The sequence below is a fragment of the Meriones unguiculatus genome, chromosome 6 (assembly GCF_030254825.1).
Source record: "Meriones unguiculatus strain TT.TT164.6M chromosome 6, Bangor_MerUng_6.1, whole genome shotgun sequence".
Lineage (NCBI taxonomy): Eukaryota > Metazoa > Chordata > Mammalia > Rodentia > Muridae > Meriones > Meriones unguiculatus.
In genome coordinates this window covers 64,812,794-64,823,990 of record NC_083354.1, presented here as the reverse complement: position 1 = coordinate 64,823,990, position 11,197 = coordinate 64,812,794, and the positions used below count along the sequence as shown (strand labels likewise).

Sequence of the window (11,197 nt, the reverse complement as noted above, 5' to 3'; positions counted from 1 at the left end):
TAACCTAAGACCCCTGCATAGATGTAGTCCATGGCAGTTTAGTATCCAAGTGGGTTCCATTGTAATAGGAACAGGGACTGTCTCTGACATGAACTGATTGGCCTGCTCTTTAATCACCTCCCCCTGGTGGGGAAGCAGCATTACCAGGCCACAGAAGAAGACAATGCAGCCTCTCCTGATGAGACCTAATTGACTAGGATCAGAAGGAAAAGAAGACCTCCCCTATCAGTGGACTTGGGGAGGGGCATGCATGCAGAGGGTGGAGGAAGGGAGGAATTGGGACAGGAAAAGGGAGGGAACCACAGGGGGGATACAAAGTAAATAAAGTGTAATCAATAAAGAATTTTTTAAAAAAACAGGCTGATTTAAAACAAAACAAAAAAAAATCCTGTTCACTCAGAGCTCGGGGTCCCACGTCTCTACTGCTTCATCAGTGAGACTTGGATCCCGAGTTCGATTGCTTTCATAATAAAGCTCTCTTGCAATTGCATTGAGTCGTCTCCTGGTGGTCTCTCAGGGTCCCGTGGACCTAGCATTACAACCTGAGTTCTCTCTCTGCAACCCTTCTCTCCATTACTCACCTAGTAAAACTGCCTCCTTTCTCTCTCATTGCTGCTTAAGTAGCTTCCCTTAGTGGGTGTATCCTATTCTGTCAAGTCTTTCTCTGATTTGTTTGTTTCTGCCACTTAGATATAACTTTCAAATATGGGTGTTTCCTTCTACAAACTAACTTTACCTTTATTGTTGATATTAAAGGCATTTACCACCACGCCTGGACGTAATCTTTTCTTTACATGAAACTTGCTCTATACCAGGCAAGCCTTGAACTCAGATCTGCTTGCCTCTGTCTCCTGGATTAAAGGTATGTCTATTCCAGCCAGATCATACAGACCTATAGGTCTTTCGATGTGACCTCTTGCCAGAACAGTCATGTTATGAATTAAAAATCCTTTTACCAAGTATTTGGAGTTTCCCAGGTGTTTTATACAAAATTTAATCCAGGTGCTATGTCTTTCCTTCTGTACAACAGTAAATTCTCACAGAGGAGTGTTAGTGTATTCTCTGAAAGGAGATGGTCTTGGCTTTATTTCCACTGTATATTTCTGCTGCTTGCTGATGTTCTGCTTTTATTTAGTCAATTCCTTTATTTTAGATTTTACTTTAAATTTCCCTTTAAATATAAAACTATCATTTCCTCGTCTCTTTTCTATTTTACACACATTTCTACAGGAGACACACTGCTGTTAATTTTTATAATGTTTTTTTTCATTATGTGATTGCCAAGACATACGTTTATATTTAACATGCTGGGAATTGGGAGTTTTTTCACTTTCTTTTGTGTGGGTGTATGCATGTATGTGAGTGCTTACTCAATTGTTCATGTGTGTGTATAGGATAGACACTGGTATCATGTGTCTCTAGATCCTCCTAATTTTTTGAGACAGTCTCTCACTCAATCTGGAGTACATCATCTGGCTAGACTAGCTGTTGAGTGAGCTTTGGGGATCCACCTGTCACCACTCTGCCCAGCCCACCACATCAACCTCTATATTGGTGTTTGGTATATGAATTCACTTTCTAATGCTTGCATAACAAGCACTTTTTTTTCCTCTGCGTCATGTTTCCAGCCCTGCTATGTTTCTTTATAACACAACATTGTAGACATAAGACTTTGTCTAAGAGCAAACTATACCATCAATGATCCTTTCTTTAATGTTGCTTATATGGCTATATTTGTGTTTTAATTCAAATGTGCCTTAGGCCAAACAAAAGCCGCTTTATCACTACTGGGTGAAGTTTTCTTACACTTAGGATTTCAGTTCTCTGCCTCAATTTTTTATATCCCATTTTCTATTTTATCTGTTGACCTGATTAAATGCAAGAAAAACTTTGTTAAGATTTCCCACCAAGGTAGGCATGGTGGCACATGTCTTCACTTCTAGCACTTGAAAGCAGAGATGAGCAGAACTCGAGGCCAGCCTGGTCTACACATGAGCTCCAGGACAGCCAGAGTTATAAACATAGTAAAGCCCTGTCTCAAAAAAAAAAAAACAACTTACCATATTTGTTGTGATTATTATGTCTCCTATAATTTTATAGGCTTGATTATGTATAGATGATATTATAAGTATTTTGATTCTCAGACTTAAATTTTATGTTGCTGCAGAAATGCAATAGTTGTGTTCCCTTAACATTTATTTTGTGAAATACAACTAATTTAATGTGAAATTTTCCTGTTAGTCTGAAATTGTTCTTCCTTTATTTTTGTTTTGAATCTTTCCACATCTTCATTAGAGTTGATTTTCACACAGTGTGTGCAGTGTTGTAAAGACTAATTTTTCTGATGTTCATTGTGACGTTCCAGCTATATACTGATCATCACTAACACAAGGGACCCTTTTTCTCTCGATTATACTTAATGTGTTTACACTAGTGTAAAGTGGTAAATGTTTTAGCAATTAGATAGAATGGAAGTTTTTCATTCTTTCTCATACATGCCAACATGTTGACAGTTTCATTCACAGAAAAAGAAAGGAACAATTCCAATTTTGCTCTCAGTAAAGTTCAAATAGTCTGGCCCAAATTATACGTGTCAACTGTATTTTGTGGACTATGAATATTATTGAATTATAATTATCATTGTTTACATCTTCTAGATATTACAAATAAAGCTCCTATGAGCATGGTTGAACAAATGTCCTTGTATACTTGAGCATTTTTTGGATATATACCTAGGAGTGGTATAGCTGGATCTTGAGGTAGCACTGTTCCTAATTTTCTGAGAAAGTCTCAGATTGATTTCCAAAGTGGTTGTACAAGTTTACATTCCCACCAGCAAAGGAGGAGGGTTCCCCTTTCTCCACAGCCTCTCCAGCATGTGTTGTCTCTTGAGTTTTTTTTATCTTAGGCATTCTGATGGGTGTAAGGCATTCTCAGGGTCATTTTGATTTGCATTTCCCCGATGACTAAGGATGTTGAACATTTTTTAAGTGTTTCGCTGCCATTTGATATTCCTCTATTGAGAATTCTGTTTAGCTCTGTACCCCAGTTTTTTAATTGATTTACTTGATTTGTTGCTGTTTAACTTTTTGAGTTCTTTATATATTCTATATGTGACAGAGATATTATCCCTCTGTCACATATAGGGTTGGTGAAGATTCTTTCCCACTCTGTAGGCTGTTGTTTTGTTCTAATAACAGTGTCCTTTGCTTTAGAGAAGGTTTTCAGTTTCATGAGGTCCCATTTATTGACTATTGGTCTTAGAGTCTGTGCTATTGGTGTTCTGTCCAGGAAGTTATCTTCTGTGCCAATGAGTTCAATGATCTTCCCCAGTTTTCCTTTTAACAGATTTAGTGTGTCTGGAAACAGCCCAGATGTCTCTCAATGGAGGAATGGATACAGAAATTGTGGTACATTTACACAATGGAATACTACTCAGCAATTAAAAACAATTAAAATCATGAAATTTGCAGGCAAATGGTGGGAACTAGAAAAGATCATCCTAAGTGAGGTATCCCAGAAGCAGAAAAACACATATGGTATATACTCACTTATAAGTGGATAGTAGACATATAATATAGGATAATCATACTATTATCTGTATACCTAAAGAAGCTAAGCAAGAAGGAAGACCCTGGGTAAGATGACCAATCCTCATTCAGAAAGACAAATGAGTTGGACATCGGAAGAGGGAGAAAACAGGGAACAGGACAGGAGCCTACTACAGAGAGACTCTGAAAGACTCTACCCTGCAGGGTATCAAAGCAGAGGCTGAGATTCATAGCCAAACTTTGGGCAGAGTGCACAGAATCTTATGAAAGAAGGGGGAGATGAAAGACCTGGAGGGAACAGGACCTCCACAAAGAGACCAACAGAACCAAAAAATCTGGGCCCAGGTGTCTTTTCTGAGACTGATACTTCAATCAAGGACCATTCATGGAAATAACCTAGAACCCCTGCATAGATGTAGGCCATGGCAGCTTAGTCTCCAAGTGGGTTTCCTAGTGATGGAAACAGGAGCTATCTCTGACATGAACTCAGTAGCTGGCTCTTTGATCACCTTCTCTTGAGAGGGGCACAGCCTTACCAGGCCACAGAAAAAGACGATGTAGTGAGTCCTGATGAGATCTGATAAGCTAGGGTCAAATGAAGAGGAGGACCTCCCCTATCAGTGGACTGGGGGAGGGGCATGGGAGCAGAAGAGGGAGAAAAGGTGAGATTGGAAGAGGATGAGGGAGGGGGCTACAGCTGGGATACAAAATGAATAAAATATAATTAATTTAAAAAAATAAAAGTATCAGGGCTGGAGAGATGGCTCAGCAGATAACACCACTGTCTGCTCTTCCAGAGATCCTGAGTTCCATTCCCAGCAACCATATGGTGGTTTACAATCATCTGTACTGGAATCTTATGCCCTATTCTGGCATGCAGGTGTACATGCAGATAAAACACACATACGTAAAATAAATAAAATCTTTAAAAACGAAACAAATAAAATAAAATAAAATTATCATTGTTTTTTCAATTCCTTACATGTACTTTTTATATAACTGGATAGCTCACTGCTCTGTTTTTGGAAATCATCTGTATCTTTGTTATGGTTTAAATTTTATGCTAATTTTTCTTTATTACTGAAGATTATACACATGTATACAATTAAAGATGATAATATTTATTTGAAATTTATCACATTTTTTTACATTTGGATAGTCAGTTCCTCTTTCTTTCTTTTTTTTTTAATATGTCTGTTCATAGTATTCATTTTCTTGGATGTCAAAAATAGTGCATGCTAATCTTTTGTGATTCCATTGTCCATTGAAAGCATCTTTCTGTGCTAGTCATAGCATGAGTCCTATCCATTTATGTTCAGATGATAATCTGGTATTTTATCCGAGAACTCTTATTTATTGCAGGAAAAAATACCAATGACATGGCTAGTGGAGAGAATTGTCAGGACTGTGCTGGGTGACAAAAGAATGAAGGTTGGAGCATCTAAGAGTAGATAAAGAACAATAAAGAAAAAAAGATGAGTGAAAAACAAATTTATGGTAAATAGTGAAGAAGGAGACAATCAATCCAGAGTAAAACTTGGGAAGATGTGAGTGATCCCAAAAAAATAAATATGAGTCTAAAAAAGCCATAATGCACAGTGGAGATGAGATGATGTATTTTCAAAGCTTAGAAGATGGTGGGTGCTCTTTAGCTATACAAAATAAAACAATAGCAGACAATGACAAGTCATGAGACAGAAATTGAAAAGCTGATAAGAGGAATAATTGGGATTATGGAAGAACAATCTCTCAGTGTGGTAAAATTCTTTAAGTCTTTTGAATGTTGCTCCCTCACTCAAATATCTTGACTACCAAGGAAGAGATTATGGTGTATAAAAAGAATTCAGACTGGAATACTGGAAGAAGTATAATAAACATCCACCAAAGGATAAAGGTTTATATTTCAGGTGACAGAAATAAGCACATCAGTAGAGGAATGGGTGTAAAGTCAACATACAATAAAACTCCCCCAAATCCACTGAACATGGGTGGGATAACAATGGGTGGGAAATTCAAGGTCAATTTCAAATCATTCTCTATGCAACTGTGGACCTGAGAACTCTGCTTCTCTAGCAGGAATACAAAAGAATCTTTGAGTGGAAATAGAATTCAGATGTTGCAATAACAAAATATATAAATCTTTGTTAGAGTGGGCTTATTGATCAGAATCAGCCAGATTGATTTGCTCAGCGAATGTCACAGAAAACACATGTTTTGAAGATGTGCTCAACACTGTGGGATATGTAGTTTCACCCTTGCCTTTTTGTTTTGCATGTCGGCAGCTTAACTTCACGTTGACAACAAAATACATACATAGATACATACATACATACATACATACATAAACAAATAAAATGCCTCAGAACATTGCTGGTTAACATGTAGAGTAGAATGAGAGGCAAAGAGTCCCTCATGGAAGTCTAAGTACTTAGTCATCACGAAGCTGACAGAAATGTATGCCAGCCAAAACACTAAAGTTCAAGCACAAATGTTATGTGACAGATACAAATGTTGTTATAAACATAAAAACATTAACAACTAGGTAAAAGAAAACATATAGACTGATGAATAAAAATTCCTTGGGACTGGAGGAGTGTCTTAAAAGTTAAAGACCATTGGCTGCTCTTCCAGAGTGCCAGGATTTGATTCCAAGACATGTATATAATACAGACATGCAGGCAAAACACCCATCTGCATAAAATAAATACTCTTTTAAGTCTTCATAACATGCAGATTTTGTTTTCACATAGGTCAACATATCCTTCTGCCTGACATAATAGAATTCAGCGTGTTTGAATTGATTCAACCTGCTTTCCAAGACCATTCTATACTCTTAAGATCGTCAAGAATCTCAGAAATACAGTTGATAAAGTGTAAAATCTGGACTTAACACTGAAAGGAGTTGAGCATTTCTCCAGGAGGTGGTGATGCACAGTTTGAATTGAAGCACTTGGGAGGCAGAGACAGGTAGATCTCTGTGAGTTTGAGGACAGCTTTGTCTACAGAGCAAGTTCCAGCCAGAGCTACACAGAGAAATGTTATCTCAAAAAAACAGGAAAGGAAGGAAAGAAGAAAGGAAGGAAGGAAGGAAGGAAGGAAGGAAGGAAGGAAGGAAGGAAGGAAGGAAGGAAGGAAAGAAGGAAAGAAGGAAAGAAGGAAAGAAGGAAAGAAAGAGTTGCACATTTCATCATCTCTCCCTGCTGCTGATCTATCAATCAGTATATTTTCCCACAAATACCTTTTTAAAAATAGTTTTATAATACAGTCTGTTTATTTCTCACTCTAGACCTAACCTGACACATGTTAACATCCATCATGCTTCCAAGTGACACCATCTTGGAAATCTTTCTCATATCACAGTTATGTATTAGTGTTAAGGGAACTCATCACTGTTCATTTTACACGTATACAGTTTCTTCTTTAGGCCTCATTTTAAGAAGTTGATAGATTCGGTTTTCATGCACCTGACAAGAGTTAATATGCTTATGATCATATTCACATTAATACCAGATATCATGTCATTCTTTGGAGTACCCAGTTTTCTAAATGTTTGTTGTAAGGCAGTTTTGCTTCTATTCAGAGTCACACGAGGTCTGTCCATCTGCACCACCTCTACTGTAAGCACATTTCAAGTGATCACAATCATTCCTAGTAATTCTAAATGGGCATGGCTTAAGCCTAAACTCTCTACATAGACTTTTTCTTCCTTACTTTTCTCCTGGCTCATTAATCTGCTCATCTATGCATATATGATTGAAATGATAATAGCCAAAACCAACTCTACTCATGTTGGCAATGGATATTCACATTCTTACTGTCAAAAGGCAGTTTGGGAACCACAATTCAGGGTCATTTTTTAGTATCATATTCATTCACAATCTCTTCTTTATGTCTGTCATGAGTGGATTAGTCTCTACAGACACCACAAGAGAGCCCAACATCTCCACAGCCTAAGCTTCTCCTAGCCATCTCCTGAATGCAAATCCACTCACAGCATTCTGTCTCTGGTGAGCTACTTTGTGTTCATTTGTTGGTTGAAAACTCCATCACCCTTTATGGCTTCTATGCACAAGCAAAAATTACAAGATTGGAGGGAGATAATGCAATTTTAACAACATGCTACCCAACCATCTGCTCTTTCTTACTAATAGAGAATAATAAAATTATTTTGCAATTCACTTCTTTTTTTTCTGCATTGAGAACAACCTGTTTGCAAAGCGCATTCTATGGTTGAACTGAAACCCACACTTTCTCATCATTGAAAGAGTGTCTTAATGATTTTCATGGGATAAAGAATTTGATTGTGTCCTGTTTAAGCATGCATTTTCTTAGTTTGTGTCTTTTTACTGGAGAGTTGAGTCCATTGATGTTGAGAGATATTAATGACCAGTGGCTGTTATTTCCTTTTATTTTGGTGTTGGTTGTGGTAGTTTGCTTGTGGACATAGAAAAGATCATCCTGAGTAAGGTGGCCCAGAACCAGAAAGATACACATGGTATATACTCACTTATAAGTGGATATTAGCCATATAATACAGGATAACTCTACTAAAATCCACAGACCTAAAAAACTAAATAACAAGTATTCTCATTCAGAAGGGCAAATAGAATAGACAACAGAAACAGTTGAAGAGAGAGAACAGGATGGGAGCCTGCCATAGATGTCCCTGAAAAAATCCACCCAGTAGGGGATCAAAACAGATACTGAAACTCATAGCCAAACTTTGGGCAAAGTGCAGAGGGACTTATGAAAGCGCGGAGGGGACAGAAGCTCCACAAGCAGACCAACAAAGCCAACAAATCTGGACCCAGGGAGCCTGCAGAGACTGATGCACCAACGAAGGACCATGCATGGAGAGGACCTAGACCCCCTGCTCAGATATGGCAGAGAGGCAGCTCAGTCTTCATATGGTCCCTTAGTAAGGAAAGCAGGGACCATCTCTGACATGGTCTCTGTTACCTACTCTCTGATCACTTACCCCTCATGGGGAAACCTTGCTAGGCCACAGAGGAAGAGAATTCAAGCAATCCTGACGGATAAGACTTCAGGGTCAGATGGTAGAGTTAAAATGGCTCCTTCTTTCTGTAGTCTAGGGAGGGGATAGGGTGGAAGTGGGAGGGAGGGTGGAACTAAGAGGAGATGAGGAGCTACAATTGGAATATAAAGTGAATAAATTATAAAAATTTAAAAATAAATTTTTAAAGATTTTTAAAAACAATTTGAATGTTGACCTTGAATATCTGATATGACTTTGTTTATAATTCAAATAATAGGTACACTATTAAAAATCAGGTAATTAGCATTTTTCTTGAATACAACTCATGTACATACTTTAATAATTTTAACATTTATTATTCTCTCAAATCATGACACGGTGGGCAAAATACATATATTTTATGTACTTTGAACAGTGTTATTTCTTGATATTTCTCTATTAACATACTTCTAATCAAAAATTTTAAATACTTTTGGAGCTTGGTTTCTGTTTTTTCTGTTTTTTATAGAGTTTTCTGTTCTAAGGAACAGATTTTTACCATTGAACAAATAAATTTTTCTATCTTTTGTTGGTATAACTGGCACTTAGCCAATGAATGTCCTTGTACCATAGCTGACTTTGATTCACACATTTTTTTTTACTATTTTAGTATATACTTCTCCTTGCTTTCTTTCAAATTCATGGTGTCTTTTTAAAATTTTATTTATTTTTATTAATTACAGTTTATTCACTTTGTGTCCCAGCTGTAGCCCCCTCCCTCATCCTCTTCCAATCCCACATTCCTTTCCTCTTGTCCTCCCGTGCCCCAGTCCACTCATAGGGAGGTCCTCTTCCCCTTCCATCTGACCCTAGCTTATCAGATTTCATCAGGACTGCTACATTGTCTTCCTCTGTGGCCTGGTAAGGCTGTGCCCCCCTCAAGGGAAGGTGATCAAAGAGCCAGCTACTGAGTTCATGTCAGAGATAGCCCCTGTTTCCATCACTAGGAAACCCACTTGGAGACTAAGCTGCCATGGCCTACATCTATGCAGGGGTTCTAGGATATTTCCATGAATGGTCCTTGATTGAAGTATCAGTCTCAGAAAGGACACCTGGGCCCAGATTTTTTGGTTCTGTTGGTCTCCTTGTGGAGGTCCTGTTCCCTCCAGGTCTTTCATCTCCCCCTTCTTTCATAAGATCCTGTGCACTCTGCCCAAAGTTTGGCTATGAATCTCAGCCTCTGCTTTGATACCCTGCAGGGTAGAGTCTTTCAGAGTCCCTCTGTAGTAGGCTCCTGCCCTTTTTACTCCCTCTTCCGATGTCCAACTCGTTTGTCTTTCTGAATGAGGATTGGTCATCTTACCCAGGATCCTCCTTTTTTATATTCTTTATTTCTTTTTATGTATACAATGTTCTGTCTGCATGTACAGGTCAGAAGAGGGCAGAAGATCTCACTATAGATGACGTTGAACCATCATGTGGTTGCTGGGAATTGAACTCAGAACCGTTGAAAGAGCAGCACTCCAGTGCTGCCAGAACTCTTAACCTCTGAGCCATCACTCCAGCCCTGGATCCTCCTTGATTAGCTTCTTTAGGTGTACAGATTTTGGTATGTTTATCCTATATTATATGTCTAATATCCACTTGTAAGTGAGTATATGCCATGTGTGTCTTGCTGCTTCTGGGTCACCTCACTCAGGATGATCTTTTCTAGTTCCCACCATTTGCCTGCAAATTTCATGGTTTCCTTGTTTTTAATTGGTAAGCAGTATTCCATTGTGTAAATGTACCACAATTTCTGCATCCATTCCTCAACTGAGGGACATCTGGGTTGTTTCCAGCTTCTGGCTATTACAAATAAAGCTCCTATGAACATGGTTGAGCAAATGTCCTTATTGTTTACTTGAGCATCTTATAGATATATGCCAAAGAGTCGGTTAGCTGGATCTTGACATAGCACTATTCCTAATGGTCTGAGAAAGCACCTGATTGATTTCCAAAGTGGTTGTACAAGTTTACATTCCTACCTACAAGGGAGGAGGGTTCCCCTTTCTCCACATCCTCTCCAGCATATGTTGTCACTAAAGTTTTTTATCTTAGCCATTCTGATGGGTGTAAAGTAAAATCTCAGGATCATTTTGATTTGCATTTCCTTGATGACTAAGGACACTGAGCATTTCTTTAAGTGTTTCTCTGCCATTCGAAATTTCTTTATTGAGAATTCTCTGTTTAGCTCTGTACCCCAGTTTTTTAATTGAATTACTTGATTCGTTGCTGTTTAACTTTTCTGTCTTTTTATTTTTATTTTATTTAACTTTTATTAATTACACTTTATTCATTTTGTATCCCCCCATTAGCCCCTCCCTTCTCCCCTTCCAGTCTCACCCTCCCCCCCCTTTCTGCATGCATGCCCCTCCCCAAGTCCACTGATAGGGGAGGTCCTCCTTCCTTCTTTCTGATCTTAGTCTATCAGTTCTCATCAGAAGTGGCTGCATTGTCAGGGTTCTAGGTTATCTCCATGAATAGTCTTGGTTGGAGTTTGAGTCTCTGGGAAGTTCCCTGTGTTCAAATTTTCTTGTTCTGTTGCTATCCTTGTGGAGTTCCTGTCCTCTCCAGCTCTTACTATTTCCTACTTCTTACATAAAATTCCATTCACTCTGCCTGTCAGTTG

At 38.3% G+C, this 11,197-nt stretch overlaps 1 pseudogene; it reads left to right on the top strand.

Moving 5' to 3' along the window:
- Positions 1–6,866: 6,866 nt before the first annotated feature.
- Positions 6,867–7,785, top strand: LOC110562932 (vomeronasal type-1 receptor 4-like; annotated as a pseudogene).
- The last annotated feature ends 3,412 nt before the right edge of the window (positions 7,786–11,197 follow it).